This window comes from Sciurus carolinensis, chromosome 9 (assembly GCF_902686445.1).
Source record: "Sciurus carolinensis chromosome 9, mSciCar1.2, whole genome shotgun sequence".
In the NCBI taxonomy this organism is placed as follows: Eukaryota; Metazoa; Chordata; class Mammalia; order Rodentia; family Sciuridae; genus Sciurus; species Sciurus carolinensis.
This window is the reverse complement of record NC_062221.1, coordinates 81400861-81420934: the sequence shown is the minus strand read 5'-3', so window position 1 is coordinate 81420934 and position 20074 is coordinate 81400861. Positions and strand designations below refer to the sequence as shown.

Genomic DNA, 20074 nt, shown 5'->3' with positions numbered 1-20074 from the left:
ACTGCCTGCCTGCTAGTCACTTAATAGCTAGCCACTTGTCAGATCACAGTGACAGAATCATAGTTCTTGTGTCCAGGTAACATTGTCACATGCCTACATCATTCAGTCCACTTTGTTTCATCACATAGACATTGCATCCCCTCACATCAGCAGAAGAGGTGCCATGTTCACATGACCTTTACGGCAGTATATTGCTATTATTGTTCTACTTTGATATCAGTAATTATTGTTAATCTCTTACTATGCCTAATTTATAAACTTCATCTTATCATAAGTATGTATTCATAGGAAAAAAACATAGTATATCATTCCAGATAGCCACTGAGGATCTTGAATATATCCCTTGGAGATAAGAGGGGACTACTATACTAGTACTCCGTGTTTGCAGACAACTCTATTCATAACTCATTTTTCTCACCTTCCTATTTTCCCAGGCATGAAACTTCTGAGGACCTCAAAAAATGTTATGTTAGTTAACATAAGGGAATTGATTACTGTCTGTTTTATGACCTAATTCCTCTTTATTTTTTTCTTATATTTCTCAGCTCGCCCTTGTTGGTCCATGAGTCCACAGAGACTAATATTGTTCAGGGGTTAATGAAGCCAATTATGGATTGGAAGATCAATTTGAGTTACTGAGGACATTAACAAAATTTTATGATACTTTGCTTATATTTTCATTTGGATAGTTGTTTAGGCCTAATCAAACTTTCTGCAGACAAATGACCCTTTTTAAAATAGCCTCTTTTAAATTATATTATTTTGAGGGAAGGTTTTAAATGCACTGTCATTTATAAATTACTACTTTGATTAGGAAGGAGATAGACATTGCAAAATGGGCAGGAAGACATATTCCTACTAAAATAAATCTGTCTATGCTAAGTAAAAAAAAAATAGTGCTCTTCGTGATATTGCGATATATTAACAAGTACATATATTTATGCTCTGCCCAATTTTCTTGTACAAAGCCCTTGGAATCACTGAAGTGTTGTCTTTCTGAATACTAATGAGATGACTGATGGCTGGAGGTTCTCAGCATTGGGATGGGGCTGGTTGCCAGGGGAACCAATCATGTGAATAGAGGATTGGAACTTTCAGCCTCAACCCCAGCCTCTGGGGAGGGGAAAGAAACTGGAGATTGAATGATTGGCAATAGCTAATACATAATGAAGCCCTACAAAAATCCAAATGGACAGGTTTGAAGAACTTCAAAGTTGGCGAACAACACGTGGAGGGGATAGGAAGATGTTGTGCTCAGACAGGGCATGGAAGCTCCCCACCCCGTCACTCTACCTTACCCTATGCACATTTCCTATCTGCTGTTTCTGAGTTGTAGTCTTTTAAAATAAAGAGTGAAAAGTTTAAAAAAATATGTTCCATTCTGTGAGCCATTCTAGTTACATGATGGGATCTGAAGATGGGTGGAAAGAACCTCTCATGGGTAACCAAGTGGGAAGTCATAGGCAACCTGGGGACCCACTATTTGTGACTGGCATCTGAAGTGTGGGAAGTACGATGGAATGAACCCTTCTCTTGTAGAGTCCGGGCTAGTATAAGTTAGTGTCAGAATTAAATTGAATTGCAGAACATCCAGCAAGTATCAGAGAATTGTTTGATGTGAGAGAAACCCACATTTTGTGAAAGGAGTGAAGTACTGAGTGCTGTGAATGGAATAACAGGAGAAGGAAAAGAAAATATGATTTTTCTCTATTTGCTGTTCATTTACAAAAATTGTTCCTTTTCAGTCTTACAAATAGAATAAGACATTTTCTTTTTAAAAAGTTCTTCCTCTTCAGTATATATTCTTAATTTTTCTAATTTTTAAGAAGAACTTTAGATATTATTGAATTAATATTAACAGGCAAAAAAAGTTTCTTTTGGATGAATTACATTATGAGTGTAATTTAAATATCACATATCCTAAGATTTTATCCTTAAACCACCTAGAGAGATAGCCAAAAGGTACCCAAGTATTTGAAAGCAATCGTTCAGTACTAAATAAATATTTTTCAAATACTGGGGGTAAGATTATTTTTGAACATTATAGTTTGCAGTGATAGTAGGATACAATGCTATTATCATAATAGTTAACCAAAGACAGCTGGTGGGCACATGCACAGCACATGCTCTCTGGAGCTGGAGCTGGGCAGAGCAGAGTTACCAGGATCTGGACTAGTAGCATTGACATTGCCTGGGAACCCATTAGAAATGCAAAACCTCACCAACCTAGATGCCCTTCAGTAGATGAATAAAGAAACTGTGGTATATATACCCAATGAAATATTATTCAGCCATAAGGAAGAATAAAATTATGACATTTTCAGATATAATTGCCACACGAAGTTAAACATGGCAGAAGAAGAGGACTGTATGTCTGATTCTTTTGTTAATGTCCAAGATGATATCAGACCAGAATTGCCCATGCTGAGGCAAATCCGAGAAGCCCATGAAAAAGAAGAAAAGCAAGCAACAAGAAACTAATTTGAAAAATAGGCAAAAGAGTTTAAAGGAAGAAGAACAAGAAAGACATGACATCAGGTTGAAGAATGCACAAGGTTCTGAAAACAAAGGCTTGCTTTGCTCCAAAAGATGGGATATAAAAGTGGTCAGCCTCTTTGAAAGAGTGGAGATGGTATTGTTGAACCAATTCTCTCAATTGAAACAGGGAAAAGTGGCATTGGTCACTAAATATTATTAAAACAGAAAGCAAAAGAGAAATTAGAAAGTTACAGAAGATTTACATGAAAAATCAAGCTGAAGAAAAAGCTACAGAACAATTTAGAATGAGACTTAAAAATAAACAAGATGAAATGAAGCTTGAAGGAGACCTTAAAAGAAGCCAGAGAGTCTGACAATGATTGGGTACCCAGAAGACTATTCAGGTTCTTAGAGAGGTATGGTACTGGCTGAGGCCTGAAGAGGAGACTGAAGAGGAAGAGGAAGAAAAAGAACAGGTTGAAGATGAATATGAGAGTGAAGGACAATTACAAATATTGACTAATTATTTAAGAGAAGAACATCTGAATTGCATTTGGTGTGGAATAGTCTATGAAGATAAAGAAGACTTATCTTCAAATTTCCCAGAACCACTTCTGCAGATCATGACTAAGATTATCCCCAATAAAGTGGAAGCCATTTATACCAGCAAGGAACAAAAATAGTTAGCCAAAAACCCAGAAACACCAAATTTTGTCCCAGTAGTCACTTTTCACTATAATAGAGGTGAGATATCCATGCATTTAGTGAACACGTTTATTAAGCACATGCTCTTTGCCAGCTTTGGGGAATACAGGAATGAACAGAACAAAACAAATTACTATTTTCATGGGACTGACATTCTACTTGGAGTGACAAGCCATAAACAAATAAAACAAATATTTAATGTATCAGATGACAAAGTGCTGAGATGAAAAATAAAGTTGATTAAGGGGGTAGAAAAATAATGTGATATAGTGGATATGTCCTTTTAACTATAAGATGGTTAGATTAGGGGAGCAGATAATGAAGTGAGAGAAGCAGCTTTATGAACAAAGGGGTTGGTTGTGAAGGGTGAGTGAGTAAGGAGGTATTAAAGAAGATGAACTTGTCAGTAGCCAGGAGCCAGGTCACTAAAGCTGGTGAGGAACAGGTTTATCCTTTGGACTTCATTCTGAGTGACAAAGAAACCACTGAAGTGTTTACAGCAGCAGAAGCATGATGTAGGTTCTCAAATGATCACTGCAACTGCTGTATTAGTGGCAATGCTGGAAGCAAGGACATAAATTAGGAAACGATTAAAATAGCCTAGCAAGAGGTGATGGTGACTCAGATTAAGTAGCAAAGGTAGATGGGGTGGAAACTAGCAAGATTTTGGATCTATTTAAAGATAATGTCAAGAGGGTCCACTTGTAGATTAGATGTAAGATGTGAAAGAAGGGGAGGAATCACGGGTAATTCAGGTTTTGAGACTTGAACTTGGGAAGAATGAAATTCAACAGGATACTTAACAGAAACAAGAGAAGATACTTTTTTGTGGAGATTTTGATTTAGAAAACTTTGTCACATCAGTTGAAGGAGAACTTAGCAGAAGGAGGAAATAACTGGCATGAAAGAGCAATCAATGCCCAGGAGTGGGAGTCGTTCCTGTCATAGTAGCTTAACTGAGCAAGATGTGAGCAGGACATCTGTGGGAGGCAGAGACAGTCGTCATGGGGCCTAGTCAACAACAGACCTCCTCAGATGCAAGTCAGAGTTTAAGAAAAATGGAGATAAAATAAATGGAAGGCATCATATAATAATAGCTGAATAAAATTTAGGAATAATGATAAATTATGAATGATAAGAGGCTTTCCATATCATATCTAGAAATATAATTTCTGAAGGAGACATTTCAGAAATAACACTGGGAAAGTAGGTAGGAGGCTAGAGATTCTACAGTAGCAGGTGCAGAAAGAGCAGTCAAAACAAATTCAACAATACTTATTTCATCTCAGTAGGGTGTGGCTCATCTAAAATGTCTTAAATATTTCATTGGTTTCAGAGATTTTGTAAATGAGATAGGAAGTTGCTTCCACAATTGACATTTTTCACTAATGAAATGTTTTGGAATTATTTTTCTATATTGTGATATTGTGATATAGAAAAATAAGAGCTCTCTAGTGGAACAAAATAGCATTTAGAATGTCTAAAGTCTTTCTTTCCATATGGTTTTATCAATCAAATAGATATATGCCATCAATATATATTTCAACACTACTAGCAAACAAATTGATTTCTATGTGATTTTACTCATTTTAATGTTTCTTATGCAAACTATTTGTTATCTTTTAGAATCAAATGTATTAAGATAGTCTACCAACAGCCTCATTTGAAATAGATATGGTCTAAGATATGTTACATCCCTGTGTTTACAGTGTACATAGTGCAAGCTGCAAATGGTATTTTAAATCACTACAAATATAGTGAAAGAGAGATAAGAGGATTTTTGTACCATATCTAGGAATATAAACACCTCTTCTCTGAATATATTGTATCAACTGTTAGTAAGGAGTGATGATTATTTACATAATAGAAAAGATGCATTTTAGCTTCTGTGATGCACACAGCTATTTTTCTCAATTATTCATGCCATTTCACCTATCATACTTAGAACTACCTCAAAGATAAGAAACAATGACCATTTTCTTCCAGGAACAAAGTGAGAATTATTTTGTTTCATGATGTAATTTTTCTTTCACAGTACTGAAAGCCTTGTTGATGTGAATGAGTTATTTATTAAAATCTTCACACTAAAGATAGAGTTAAAAAAAAAAAAGAGCCACCTATGTAGAGCTATTTTCATATGGCAAAGGAGCACTGAAGAGAAATTATGATCCAAATGTTCAGGAGCAATTTCAAGATAATAACCAGGGAAGTCACACAGGAAAGACTGAGTTTACATGTTAATTCATTCTGATAAAAAGTGAACCCCACGAATTAGACAGGAGAGCGTATGACATATTACAAAGTCTTGTTCTTTAGAACAATCATATGACAATTAGGGACCACTATATCTTATAAACAACTGCTTATGTGTTCATCCTGGATGATATGCTGGTGAACTTGTCATTGAGAAAAGGAGTACAAAGAATTATTTTTACAAAATCCATAATTAACCCAAGGGACTTTCTGCTGAATTTATAGCTCAGCAAGGATTTTAGATGGATTTAAAAGGTAGGCGAATGTAGCTATTGCATTTTCATGAATAACTCTCAAGGGCTGCAACTGACGTGAAATCAGAATCTCAGGTTTCCTCCTTTCCAAGTACTAGCAGTACTTCCAAGATATATGGAGAATTTCAATGAGATCAAGGTAGCAGATTCCTCAAATGAAACTTGGAATATCATCTCCATTATAGGAGGCAGTTATTGGTTTTTCTCAACTCTAGCACTCAACATAGTGTGTAGTCCATAGTAGAAGCTTGACAAATACATTTAACACATTATTGAGCCTATTTGGGAAAACCATGATGCCATAACTTCTAATGCAGAATATATAACAATGTAGATCCCCAATATGTGGGAATCAGCCAAAAGGATTGGAAGTGTTGAAAGTGTTGGAGTAACTCTCTCCAGTTACTCCATTGCCAGTTAAAGAACTTCATATGATTTCTTTTAAAAGGTAAAATTAATTATAAGAATGGTTATGTAGAATTTAAATCTTTGAACCTGTAGCATGCACTGGTGTTCCCCCTATATTTCCCTGGGCTTTCATCACTGTAGTGCACCTAGTCTGTAGCTGCCTGCAACGTTTTGTTTTTGCTAGAAGTTTCATCTGTCTGGCAAACCCAGGGCTGGCTTCATGCGCCCTGTTCTCAGAAGGGACTACCCATTGCTTGGGGTTGAATTCTCTGTAGTTGCCGTATTGAATCCCTTAACACTTATCCTTGACTCTGCATTCTGTACGTGAAGCCCAATGGAACAATAGAACATGCATAGGAAGCTTGGAGCCTCAATTTATACACACTCCTTCTCTTGCAGCCTTCCACTACCCTAATCCACCCACTTCTGCTATCCCTGTTCACATGTTGGGATAAGTGTCACAGTCAAGTTTATGGGCACACCTCATGTGCCCATCTGTAGCACAGGATGGAGCAGGGACCAAGCAACAGTGAACAGAGATGGACTGAAATTGCCTATATTTCCATATCAGAGGGAGCATGACATTAAACTGCAAACTCAAACACACACAAATGTGGGGCTGGGGGTGAGGTGGGAGGTGAAGATAGAGAAAAAAATATGAAATCCTTTTTTCTATAATGGATCTCACATTCTCTGATTATTCTAAGCTCCACCAAGCTGTCTGGGTAGAATCCTCTCTACCCATAGGCATGGTAGACCAGCAGGGCCTGAAAATGAATCCCTACCCTCCTCACCAAGCCCTTAACTAGTGACTGATTCTTGAAGTTGATGAGAATTCCAGGGCAGATACATGCTCTACATTGCCTTTAGAGGTCTCCAGCAGGATCATGCTCCATTATCTTCAGGGGTAACTTGTTTGATAATGCATTCTGTCATTTCTGCCTTGCTTCCTGACTTCCTTACTTCCCCATTGAAATGACCTCCCAAACAAGCCCCTTGGATTTGAATCCTGACTTCAGGATCTGTTTCTAGAGAAACCCAAAACAAAATAGATTCATAATCCAACATTCGAAGGCATTTCATATTTATTTTTGGAGACAGGGTTTTGCTATGTTGCCCAGGCTGGTCTTAAACTCTTGGACACAAGCCATCCTCCTGCCTCAGCCTCCCAAATGCTGACTACAGGTGTGTACCACCTTGCCAGGCTTTCAGAGCTATTTCCAACATCCTTGGTTAATTAAAAAAATAAACACCTCCAATATAGTAAGATCCTTTCTTCCAGAGGCTTCTTTCTACTTCAGAGTTTTATGGTTGTATTTTTGTATACTTTGTAATATCTAGGATGCATGGCCAAACCTAATTTCCTCCATTTATTTTCTCTTTCTGTGACCTGAAGAAAGAGGGTTCCAGTAGTGATCCTCCCTACTTTCTTAATCCTATTAATCTTTTAACCTCCCTGTAAAAAAAAAAAAAAGAGGAAATGTTTTTCTAAGCCTATTACCCTAAAAGTATCAGAAGATAATAATAGATAATTTCTATGTATTTCTGAATACTTGTATGGTGATGTTTTTGTTAAATATGTTCCTCAATTTATTCAATGCATTTTTTTTATCCTTTTTGGAAAACAAATATGTTCAAATGAATCTGAAAATGTGATTTTAACATTTTTTTCCAAATTTGAATAAGAAATTGGAAATAGAAAGATGATAAAAGGTATAGGGGGTGTGAGATTCTTTAAAGATCAAAATATATTTTGTACTTAAATTTTTATGTTTTATCATTTTTTAGAATTTATTTTTTATACCATGAAACTTAATTAAAGAAAAAAAAAAGTTATGTCCTCAAAACCCACTTCTTATATGCTGATATGATAGCAAGAAAGAGATAAGAAGGTGCTGTCAGTATATTAGTCAAACTTCTCATTTGGGGAATTGCCTTAGAGGGAAAAAAATGTGATGGTCAAAATTAGAAATTAATTTCCACCTGCTTCCTTTTCCCTCCAATGACTAATATCCTCTTGGATAAAAGTATTTTCAATCCCTGATTTAAGAAAAAAAAAAAGTCCCCCATTGCCATGTTCCACAACTAATAAATGTGGGATGAATTAAATCAAGTCAGGGCTAAGAAAAGTCCTAGATCATCTCCTAACATAAGTACTTGATGCAAACATCAGCTGCTCTGGACATAACACTGACTAGCAGGGATCTTAAGTACACCTATATGCTCTACCTGTTTCCCTGTCTTTGGTACTAACTGTCCCCTGTACTTATCCCACTGCTTTATCCCACTTCTTTGTCTTGATGAAAAGTTTATTCATTCATTCATTCATTTGTACATTCTTTGATCAAAAACCTATTTGATATACAATTCAAGTTCAAATGTGGTCTATGAAATAGCAGAATCAACATCACCCAAGAAATTGTTAGAAATACAAACTGACAGCCCTTACTACATACCAACTGAATGAGAATCTCTGAGGGGGGACCTAGGAATCCTTGTTGTAACCAGTTGTCCAGGTGATTTCTGTGCATCTAAAGTTTGAGAAGCATGGGTCTCAAACATGGGCCTGGGTCTAGGTCTGAATTGGAGCCCTTAAATTTGCATTTTTACAAACTTCCAAATGATGTTGGTGTTACCAATCCAGAGATCACACTTTGAGAATCACTGATTTTAGGATTTCAATTATTACTCCAGCTACTTAACAAAAGCCTAAATACAAATCTCCATGGATTATCATTCAGCTTTAAATTGTTTATGCAGTTTTACTGTGAAAGTGTCACCAAGTCAGAGATTTTTAAAAATTGTACCCTGTTAGTATTATCCCTCTTATTTTCTTCATTTTTGTTTTACATGCTTTATCTGAAAGTCTCAAGGCATATTGAATTGGGTTCAGATTAACTTCCAAGGATTTAACTACAAACTAGCCATACAACCTGTGTAATTTTGAACAAGTCATTTAATGTTTTTGAAACTCATTTCCTTATCTGTGCAACAGAAATGAGATGGATTGGAGGAGATTATGCATCTGAAAGAAGTTAGCAACAGGGTCTGGCATAGAGTAGATGCTCAATATATGTCATTTAAATTTTTATATCACAAAATTCTTCTCTTTCTTTAATACCATGTGATATCAGGCAATGACATGAGATATGCTCAAATCATTTTACTTTTTTTTATTGTAAACAAATGGGATACATGTTGTTTCTCTGTTTGTACGTGGAGTAAAGGCATACCATTAGTGTAATCATAAAGTTACATAGGGTAATATTGTTTGATTCATTCTGTCATTTTTTCCCTTCCCCCCCTCCCACCCCTCTTTTCTCTCTATACAGTCCTTCCTTCCTCCATTCTTGCCACCCTCCCTAACCCTAATCCTAAACCTAACCCTAACCCTAACATTGACCCCTCCCACCCCCCATTTTGTGTCATCATCTGCATATCAGCGAGATCATTCTTCCTTTGGTTTTTTGAGATTGGCTTATCTCACTTAGCATGATATTCTCCAGTTTCATCCATTTGCCTGCAAATGCCATAATTTTATCATTCTTTATGGCTGAGTAATATTCCATTGTATATATATACCACATCTTTCTTCATCCATTCATCTATTGAAAGACATCTAGGTTGGTTCCACAATCTGGCTATTGTGAATTGAGCAGCTATGAACATTGATGTGGCTGTATCTCTGTAGTATGCTGATTTTAAGTCCTTTGGGTATAGGCCAAGGAATGGGATAGCTGGGTCAAATGGTGGTTCCATTCTAAGCTTTCTGAGGAATCTCCATACTGCTTTCCAGAGTGGCTGCACTAATTTGCAACCCCACCAGCAATGTATGAGTGTACCTTTCTCCCCACATCCTCGCCAACACCTATTGTTGCTTTGTTCTTGATAATTGCCATTCTAATTGGGGTGAGATGGAATCTTAGGGTAGTTTTGATTTGCATTTCTCTTATTACTGGAGAGGTTGAACATTTTTCATATGTTTATTGATTGCTTGTAGATCTTCTTCTGTGAAGTGTCTGTCCATTTCCTTAGCCCATTTGTTGATTGGATTATTTGTATTCTTGGTGTAGAGTTTTTTGAGTTCTTTATATATTCTTGAAATTAGTGCTCTATCTGAAGTATGAGTGGCAAAGACTTTCTCCCACTCTGTAGGCTCTCTCTTCACATTACTGATAGTTTCCTTTGCTGAGAGAAAGCTTTTTAGTTTGAATCTATCCCAGTTATTGATTCTTGTTTTTATTTCTTGTGCTGTGGGAGTCCTGTTAAGGAAGTCTGATCCTAAGCCGGCATGTTGAAGCTCTGGACCTACTTTTTCTTCTATAAGATGCAGGGTCTCTGGTCTGATTCCGAGGTCCTTGATCCATTTTGAGTTGAGTTTTGTGCAGAGTGAGAGATAGGGGTTTAATTCCATTCTGCTGCATATGGATTTCCAGTTTTCCCAGCACCATTTGTTGAAGAGGCTATCTTTTCTCAATTGCATATTTTTGGCCCCTTTGTCTAATATGAGAAAATTGTATTTATTTGAGTTTGTGTCCTTGTCTTCTATTCTGTACCAGTGCTGGCGATATAGCCCATCACGTAGAGTGCCTGCCTTGCATGCTTCAGGCCCGGGTTCAAGTCCCCAGCCACTCTGTTAGATTGTGGAAATAACAAACAAACAAACAAACGAGACCAATTTGGAGGCTCCCAACCTTCCATCATTTTACTTTTTAATCTTGTATGTGCCTTCAGAGTATATTTTTGTCACATTTAAAATTTGGTCTATATTTCATTTCTTCTTCATTTTGGTGACCTCTAGGATGTATAAATTGTTACTTTTCCTTTGGTTTTAAAACTTAAAAAGCAAAGCAGACTATAACAGAATTTCACAGTGGTAGTTCTAATGTTCACTTTTCTGTTTCCTTGTCATTTGATGTCAAACAGAAGTCATAACATAAGTATACCTTAAAATTTCTCATTAGAAAAAAGCTTCAACATTGACTTAGTCTTTCATCCAAGCACCAGAAATTTCTTTAGAGCTGTTAGCTAACAAAATTTTTAAACACTTCCATCCATAAAGTAAGAATTAGAACACATGAACTAAACAACATAGGCCAGTTTAAGAAATTAGGGCTCATACTGTATCTATCAAAGTAAACTGAACAGATTACAATGTAGTCAGTCTGTTCATTTACATCATTTTAATAACTTATTTGGAACTCCAACTTTGAATAGAGGGTTTTTTAAAATCATTCTATGTAAAAGTAATATGTGCATATACTTTTAAATAAAAAAAAATAGTACCAAAAGAATTATAATGAATATCAACTACTTCTTACCTTGCATTTCTTCAACCCTAGGTCCTCTTCTCCAGTGTCAACCTATTTTTAACTACGGACTTCTGTATTTATAAATAATGTGTTTGTATTGCTATTCTTGAGTTGCCAATGTTAGAATACTATTCATGTCCTTCTCTGATAAATGAGGCTAAAACTCATAAAACCACCATTGTACCTCCCCCATTCCTTGCAATAGTTCTATATATTTTTTATTTAAATAACCTAACCATGTTTAGAATATTTGTGGTATGTATATTAACTGCAGATCAAGTAGTTCGGACTCTCAAATAGTAAAACTACAGTTATATTTCCTTTCTTATATAGATTTTTTGCTTTTGTTCCTGAAATTCATAATTTTACTTTATCATCTTCAGTTTCTCGTTATAAACATCCTTAATTTGTTTTGCTGAAATGCATCCTATTAAATGTTTATTCAGTGGAGACACCCTCTCATATCCCAACCACAACGTCCCCACCTCACCTGTTTCATCTGGAGACGCTGCTCTCCACGCTGGCTGCATAGCTGTCCTGGGGCTTCCAGGGGCAACTCCTCTGTGTTGCAGCCACTATCTCCTGGGTTTCCTGTCTTCTATTCCCTGATTTTACTCCCTGTATTGCCAGAGGCAAATTTTCTGAGTCTTTCATGACTAAAGATATTTTTTTTTTCTCTCTGCTCTCATACTTGATTGTTTGTATAAGTATAGAATTCAAGATAAAATGTCATTTTTCACCAGAATTTTGAAGGGATTTTCTTATTGCCTTCTAAAGACAATAGATGACAATTTGTGAATAAACTTGAGGGTAAGAGATTAAACAGGCCATTAAACCGATCTGGTTTGATATTGCCATGTACAGTACACACATCTTAAGACTTCTTAGAGGATGAAAGAGTATAGATCACATAGAAACAAGAATTTGGTTTAAGGTCAGACTGGCTACATAATTTGCAGAACCCACTGCAAAATGAAATTGTAGAATCTTTTGTTAATAAATTATCAAGAATTTTTAAATGCTCACAGTAGAGCATTAAACTAAGCACAAGGGTCTTTTAAATGCAGGGCCCTATGTAACTACACAGGACTTATGACTGTTAAAGATCTGTATCTACAGAAAATCTATTTGAATTTCAGTCCTTACTTAATACCTGAGGCTTATAGTTCCACTTCTAAAATAATAAGGATACATGCTCTTCTGACTATCTAGGGTTGTGATGAGTTTTATATAACATGATATATATGTGTAAACACTATGTAAATCATAGTTTAAAGAAGAGTGAATGTATATCAACTGCTTTCCTCTACCATTGATAAAAAAGCATTTGGTTAATGTATGCTTCATTGTATCCTCATTTATGAATGGATTTTAAGATTCCAATATATGTTTTTAGAATTACATAAATTTTCTGCTGTTGTTTGTATAGAGGAAGCTGTTGCTCATTGTTGATCATCACATCAAAACCTGAAAACCCAAAATAATGGACTTTTCATTGAAGTTTTATACTAATTTCATCTTAAAAGTATCATTTTAGTTAGCACTTAAATCTTCCTTACTTTATAAAACTTGAATGATAACTGAGTATGATTTACTATTATTGTATGTTGTGTTTAAAGTGATTGGCCTCTATAAATTTCAGGTAATATGCATCTGTAAGTGTATGTACATACTGTTTCAGTAGTCAAAACCTGGATTAGTTAGTAACTAACTAACTTAGCTATTAGTAAGTAACTAATCTTTCAAGTCTCATAGGTTTTTTTGAGAACAAACTAATATGTAAGATTTTAGAAATAGTTTTTCAGCAAATCATTGCCACTATTGTTACTATTTTATAAAGAAAAATAGGAATAATAATTTTATTTTTCAAATGACTAATCATGCCAATTTTTCCATAAGAAAATTATTTCACAATCTAGCTATTGTAAATTGAATTGCTATAAATATTGATGTGACTGCATTACTGTAGTATGCTAATTTTAAGTCCTTTGGGTATAAATGAAGGAGTGGGATAACTGTGTCAAAAGGTGGTCACATTCCAAGTTTTCTGAGGAATCTCCACACTGCTTTCCAGAGTGGCTGTACCAATTTGCAACTCCACCAGCAATGTGAAAGTGTGACTTTTTCACCACATCTACGCCAACCTCGATGCCCTTCAGCAGATGAATGGATAAAGAAACTGTGGTATATATACACAATGGAATATTATTCAGCCATAAATAAGAAGAATATTATGGCATTTGCAAATAAATGGAATTAGAGAATATCATGCTAAATGAAAGAAGCCAATCCCCAAAAACCAAAGGCCGAATGTTTTCCCTGGTAAGTGGATGATGATGTACAATGGGGGTAGCGGGTTGGGGAGTGAAAGAAGAATGGAGGAACTTTAGATTACATAGAGGGAAATGAGAGGGAGAAGGGGGCGGGAGTATGGAAAATGGTGGAATGAGGCAGACATCATTACCCTATGTACATGTATGATTACATAAATGGTATGAATTTACATCGTGCACAACCATAGAAACGAAAAGATGTACCCCATTTGTGAACAATGAGTCAAAATTCAGTCTGTAAAAATAAAAAGTAATAATGAAAAAGAAAACTATTTTGAAGACAGTCCAATTCAACGATGCTAATAATAGTTTCATGGGCTGAAATAAGTACTCAGATTCTTGAATAGCATCACTGTATTTTTAGATCAGGGATCTAAACTATGACCCACTGCCTGTTTCTGTGCAGTTTGTGAGCTGGGAATAACTACTACACTTTAATATGAACTAAACAATATTTTTACTTGTGAAAATTTTATAAAATTCAAAGTTCAATATTTGTAAATAATTTTATAACATGATCACACTCATTCATTTATATGTTGCCTATGGGCTGCTTTTGTAAAACAACAGCAGTTAATTAGTTGCATTAGAGACCTTATGGCCTGAAAACTTAAAATATTTACTCTTTGGATCTTAACGGAAGAGTTTGCTAATAAGATCCAGAAAGTAATTTTTCCCACGCCTCAACCACCACCACCAGTCCTGATTTCTTGCTACCTAGCCACAATTCAACAAGATCATTCTAGCACCCTTACATTGTTGCCCCTCTGTCTGGAATAAGATCATTCTAGCACCCTCACATTGTTGCCCCTCTGTCTGGAAATGGGTTACTCTTAGTGCCTAGCATTCCATCTGTCAATCCATCCTGACTTCTGAGCTCCTGATTCTTTATCTGTCTCCTGATATCTTCAGTAGCCCTGGTGGCTCTGAACTCAGCATTTTGCCTTAACCATGACTCACACTTAATTTTAACACATCATCTCCTGCTAATCAAAGAGAAGGGGCCATTACATCCTATTTATATGTAAAACCCTGCTCCAGCAAGTTAGTCCTACAGGAATCACCATGGTTTTTTGGAAGAAAACTTATGGAAAATTCAATGCATTTCTTCACGGGAATTATTTTTACACACCCATTACTGATATTGAGCATCAGCTATATACCAAATACTCTACTATATAAGAGAGAGGGTTTTAAGAGGTGGGAAGAAATTGGGTTAGGGAAGAGGAAGAGGACAAAGGAGAGTGACAAGATAAACAAGAACACAAACAAGATTAGCGATAGGTGTAAGGCACAAAGTAATATACATTTAAAAAATAAAAGAATAGTTATATGAATATTGATATTAGCTCATCAGTTGTAAAAACTATACCACATATGCCAGATGGTAATAACAGGAGAGAATTGGAGAAGGATGGAAACTGCACTTTCTGCACAGTTTTTCTGAAAACAAAAATTACTCAAAAAACAAAGTCTATTAGTTATTTTTACAAATTATATTGGTTGGAAGATCTACCTATAAACTATGGTAAGGTTATGAAATCTTGACAATCTCCTCCCTCAATGGAGCTCCACTGGAAATATATTCTTAAAAAGACAAAAAATGAAGAGATACTAACTCAGATTTAGTGTGAATATTACACTTTGTTTCTGGATAAATTTGGAAATATTTAAAAAATCAATTACAAGTTGGAAAAAAATGAAAAAATTTCAAGGGGAATGGGTTGAAACTGATATATAGCTTTTTAGTATTTTTTCTGCTAAAATTTGACATATTAGTCATGGGCATTATCAGGGAGATAGGGCTTTGTACCTGACAGAGGTTTTGCACTATAACACGAATTATAGCATGCACTCTGATTCTATAGTAAATTATGGCTGGATAATATATGTATAAGCTTTTCCAAAATGAGCTGTATCATCACCAACCCAAATATTTCAATTCCCTAGGAAATAGATACTGATTTCTAAAGCTGTACTGATTATATGGTGGGCCACTTGGGTCATTATGGTCAGAGTAATTAAATCCAGCCAGGTTGAATGACCTGGCACAATAATATAATAACATTTTCATGGCATTAAAGCAAGGAAATTGACTTGTCACTCATGTTTGTTCTCCACTGACACTCCAAAATTTCTCCTCTTCCTCCTTCTTCTTTATTAAGCTTTTGCTACAAAACTATGAGGAAGTAAATTAACATAATTATAGACTCTGGTTTGTTGCACCATGGATTTAGAATACTTTATTAGAACTTCAAGGAATCAATTCAATTATCCTTTTTCTGAAGTTCAAAAGAAAGCTTGCATCCACCTTCCCACCTTTAAGAATCATCGTTGTAATCCAGACTTCATTTTTAATGAAGACTGAGACTCAAAGAGATTGGTGGATTTTCTCAGGTTCCTTAATAACAGGTCCTAGACTTGAATTCATTTATCTTGTCCTGTGTAGCATCCTCCCTTTCACGTCAGGGTAGTAATTTGATTAGGTTCTGTGCATCCTTGGCCTTCATCAATGAAAAGCAAACATGTTAAAATGGGGTGTTCTCTACAGTCCTTTACAGATTCTAAGATTCTATTACCTGTCAGTGATTATGTGTAGGTATGTGGGAGTGAAGGTGGGGAGAAATGGTGGGAGTATTTGGCTTCAGTTCTTCTTTCCACTTCCCCTCAGTACAAAGTAAACAAGGAAATGGTGCATATTTGATCCAGCATGTCTTTGGATATTAGTCTGTGACTGATCCAAAAAGTGACTTCTGCAGTCATTCTGGATAGCACTGTGGGCATCATGAGACTGTCAGGAGGATGCATGCTTCGCAGGTAAACTTACCTAGACTTTTCAATCTCCATCAACTACTCCTCCTTAACAAAGTGCACACATGACAGAAAGACTGTGTTAAAACTCAACTTGTTTCCATTACACTCAGGTTGTAAACAACTGTTAGAACCATCATTCCTACTTCACAAGACTAAAGTTTTAAGATAATTCTATTTGTACAAATGGAATAGCTTCTTTATGGCTACCTTACCTCTCTTGGTTAAAATGATAAGATCTCATCATCCTTTCTTCCTCATCAAGTCTGGAGAAGTTTGGGGAAACCTGGTAAATTACTTCCTTTTGTACCTGACTCAACCCTATGACTTATATCCTTATCATAAAAGGGAGTGTTCTTCTTAAATACTTCTAATTTTGAGAAAAACAAACTGCGAGTAGCTGAATTGCTGTCCTTTGACCAATAGGCAATTCCTGGCTTCTGGCTCTGCTTCTCTGTGTACTTCTTTGAATTGTGGATATTAGTGGCCCAGTAAGTCACTGTGGGCTGTTTTGCTTTGTGAAGAGAACATTGGGTACCCATACTTTCCTAGTTATTCCCTGAGGCAAAGAATATGGCAGGAATTCTTATAAACAAAATTATGCCCCAAATACCAGGTATTATAATGTTTGTGTAGAGTAACAGGAAATTTAGCATCCTGTGGAATAGGTAAACTTGGACGTGCAGTTCTTGAATATATAGAAACCATTCTTTAAATGGGACCTCATTAGTGATTAACACTTCCGAAATTGTTTTCTTTACAAACATAGCAGAGTAACCCAGAGTTATGGTTCATATTATTAGTAATCAAATTTGCAAAAGTATTACTAATTCTATTTACTTCACAAATGATCAAAACACATGCAAAAGCACATGCACTTGAAGAGGGAAAAAATATTCTTTCAAATATACTATGTATGCATGTGTGCATTTCAAGATAATAACTATGACTCTCAGGACAGGATAGTTGGGAGCTACAAAAACATCAATCAGTTTCATAGTTAGCAGCATTACCTTTCTTTGGGCAACACTCTGTATGAGGTGGAGTGTTCCTCAACAGGGCAAACAAATGAAGCCAACCAGAGACTGAGAGCAATGCTTGTCTGAGCTACCTGAGCTCCACCTGAGGGTGGGGGAGAGCAGCATTAACCAGGATTCTCTCCCTCAGCTGCCTCTTGGGTGTCTCTCACCAGCTTATCTTATTTGCCTTTACCCTCCTGAACTTTTGCACAGATAGGTAAAAAAGTGTCTCTAATCTTCCCACAAACTCTGGACAACTAAACTGGATTTTCAAGAATTGCCTGACCCCAGTCCTCTGGACCAGATTTTCAGGTTTAGGATGTGAAACTTGAAAACAAAATAAAATTTAAAAAATCTCAGGGCAAGAATGCCTTTTAAATCACTTCTTTTCCTCTCTTTTTATACCTCTCATTTAATGGAAGGAGGACAATTGGAGCAAATAGGGAATGTATTCATTAAAAGCATTATTTGTTCTTTGCCTTTACTAACAAATATTCATTGAATATATCTATGTATTAGCTAAGTGGTGGATGTACACATGGTGGTTGACAAAATATACCATGTCTTAATGAGGCTTATACTTTTATAAGTTAGACAATAAATCAAATGAACATTTGCTATGTGAAGAAATAATCATAGTTTCTTTACCCTATGTAAATGTATGATTACACAAATGGTATGCCTCTACTTCATGTACAAACAGAGAAACAAGTTGTACCCCATTTGTTTATAATAAAAAAAGTAAAAAAAGAAAAAATTTTAAAAAAGAAATAATCATAGCTACATAATTTAGACTAAAGGGTCAAGGGAATCTTCTCTGAGGAAATACACATATGAATATCTGAAAACTATTTGAAGATGATTCTAGATATTCTGGGAAGATTGTTCTCCTAAGTCTTCTGATAGAAAAATCTCTCTAAGTATATCTATATACCTACAAAATAAATGTGATGAAAAACTGTGGGCATTTATTTTAAGTAGAGATACTCATTTTTCCAGCATTAAAGCCAATTTCATCCAGGAAACTTGCATTTTCTAGCCTTAGGGGAGAAGATCCCAAGTAAAATGTCATTATTTTGATGTCAATGGGGCATACTAAAGTGACAGAGTAAGGCAAAAGCAATGGACCAGATATACCTTCCTTCGGATGTATATGAAAGAGATTTAATACATCAATATGAACGAAAGCGGGAGTCTGATTAATATGGTAAATAGACTTAAACCCTTTTTGATTACACCTTTGTTGTTAATACAATCAATGCAGAGGGAACACAAAACATAAAAACGTGAAGAAGTAATTTTTCTAGACACTTTCTTCTTTAGGCTTTAGAACTTTGTTAAAATTTCATGAAATAATTACTTCAAAACAGGCATATATTGGACCCACCCTTAATGAAATTACTAAATTACCAAACTAACACATTTATAACTTTCTCAGTTCCATAGTGCTTACACATACATTAATATCCCACCTGATTTTCAAACTATATCTTTGATGTAGGTACTATTATCCCCACTTTGAAAATTAAAAAAAGTTTAAGGGATGTGCTCATAGGCATTAATGAATAGGGAAAACTGAGCTTAAAAACCTGGTCTTCTGATACCAATGCCTTGTGTCTTGCTGTAGTACCACACTGTCAGTCCTTATGTCAGAGAGCTCCTGAGGCTGTCCCAACAGCAGCAGCGACTTAAGATTTCATACAACAAAGTGGTAATTGGGCAATCATACTTTCTGCCATGTCACCTCATGGAGTCCAAAAGATCACCCATATCATCTCATCATCTCATTCTAGTTTTCCTTCAGAAGCAGGAGGATAGATAAATCTTAGCTTTTAATGTGTTTTTGAGGTACTGTGACTAGTACCTGCAGAGGAAAACTTGACTCAAGTAAAAATTGAATCTTGTAGAAATAAGCATTTCTGCCATGCATATCTTTCAGAAAGAAGAATGCAAAAGAAAAGAGAATAGAGGTCCCTGAATACCATGAGAACTTGCAAATGATGAGGTTCAGGATATACTTCCAAAAAATATGGCACCTTGGCATTTGAAAAAACAGCAGAATCAGGAAAGGGTCACTTGCTTTCCTTTCCCTTCTTTCCTGAAACTAGCCATAAAAGACTCTCTGACTTCCTTAGAAGTAGGTCATGAGAACTTCATGAGTGAGAGAGACTCTCCCTCTATGTGGAGGAAAGTCCTTATCTGTGAAATCACAGACACACAGAAAAGAAACTGAAAGAACAAGTCTTGCTAAATTCCCCCCAGTTTATCATCAATCATATCCCTTCTGCTTAATTATACTTCTGTATGACCATCTACTTTCCATCGAGTCTAGCATAAAATATATAAAGGTTTATATTATGTTTCTTTGAGTTTTCATTTCCTTATGAAGATTTCTATGGCACATAACATTTATATTAAATAAATTTATATGCTTTTTTCCTTAATCCGTCCTTTGCTGTAGAGGTCTCAACTATGAACCCAGCAATGAGTGAGAAATCTGC

General features: G+C 35.7%; 1 pseudogene; it reads left to right on the top strand.

Annotated features, from left to right (window-relative positions):
• Positions 1-2346: 2346 nt before the first annotated feature.
• Positions 2347-3109, top strand: LOC124993515 (G patch domain-containing protein 11-like; annotated as a pseudogene).
• Positions 3110-20074: the final 16965 nt, after the last annotated feature.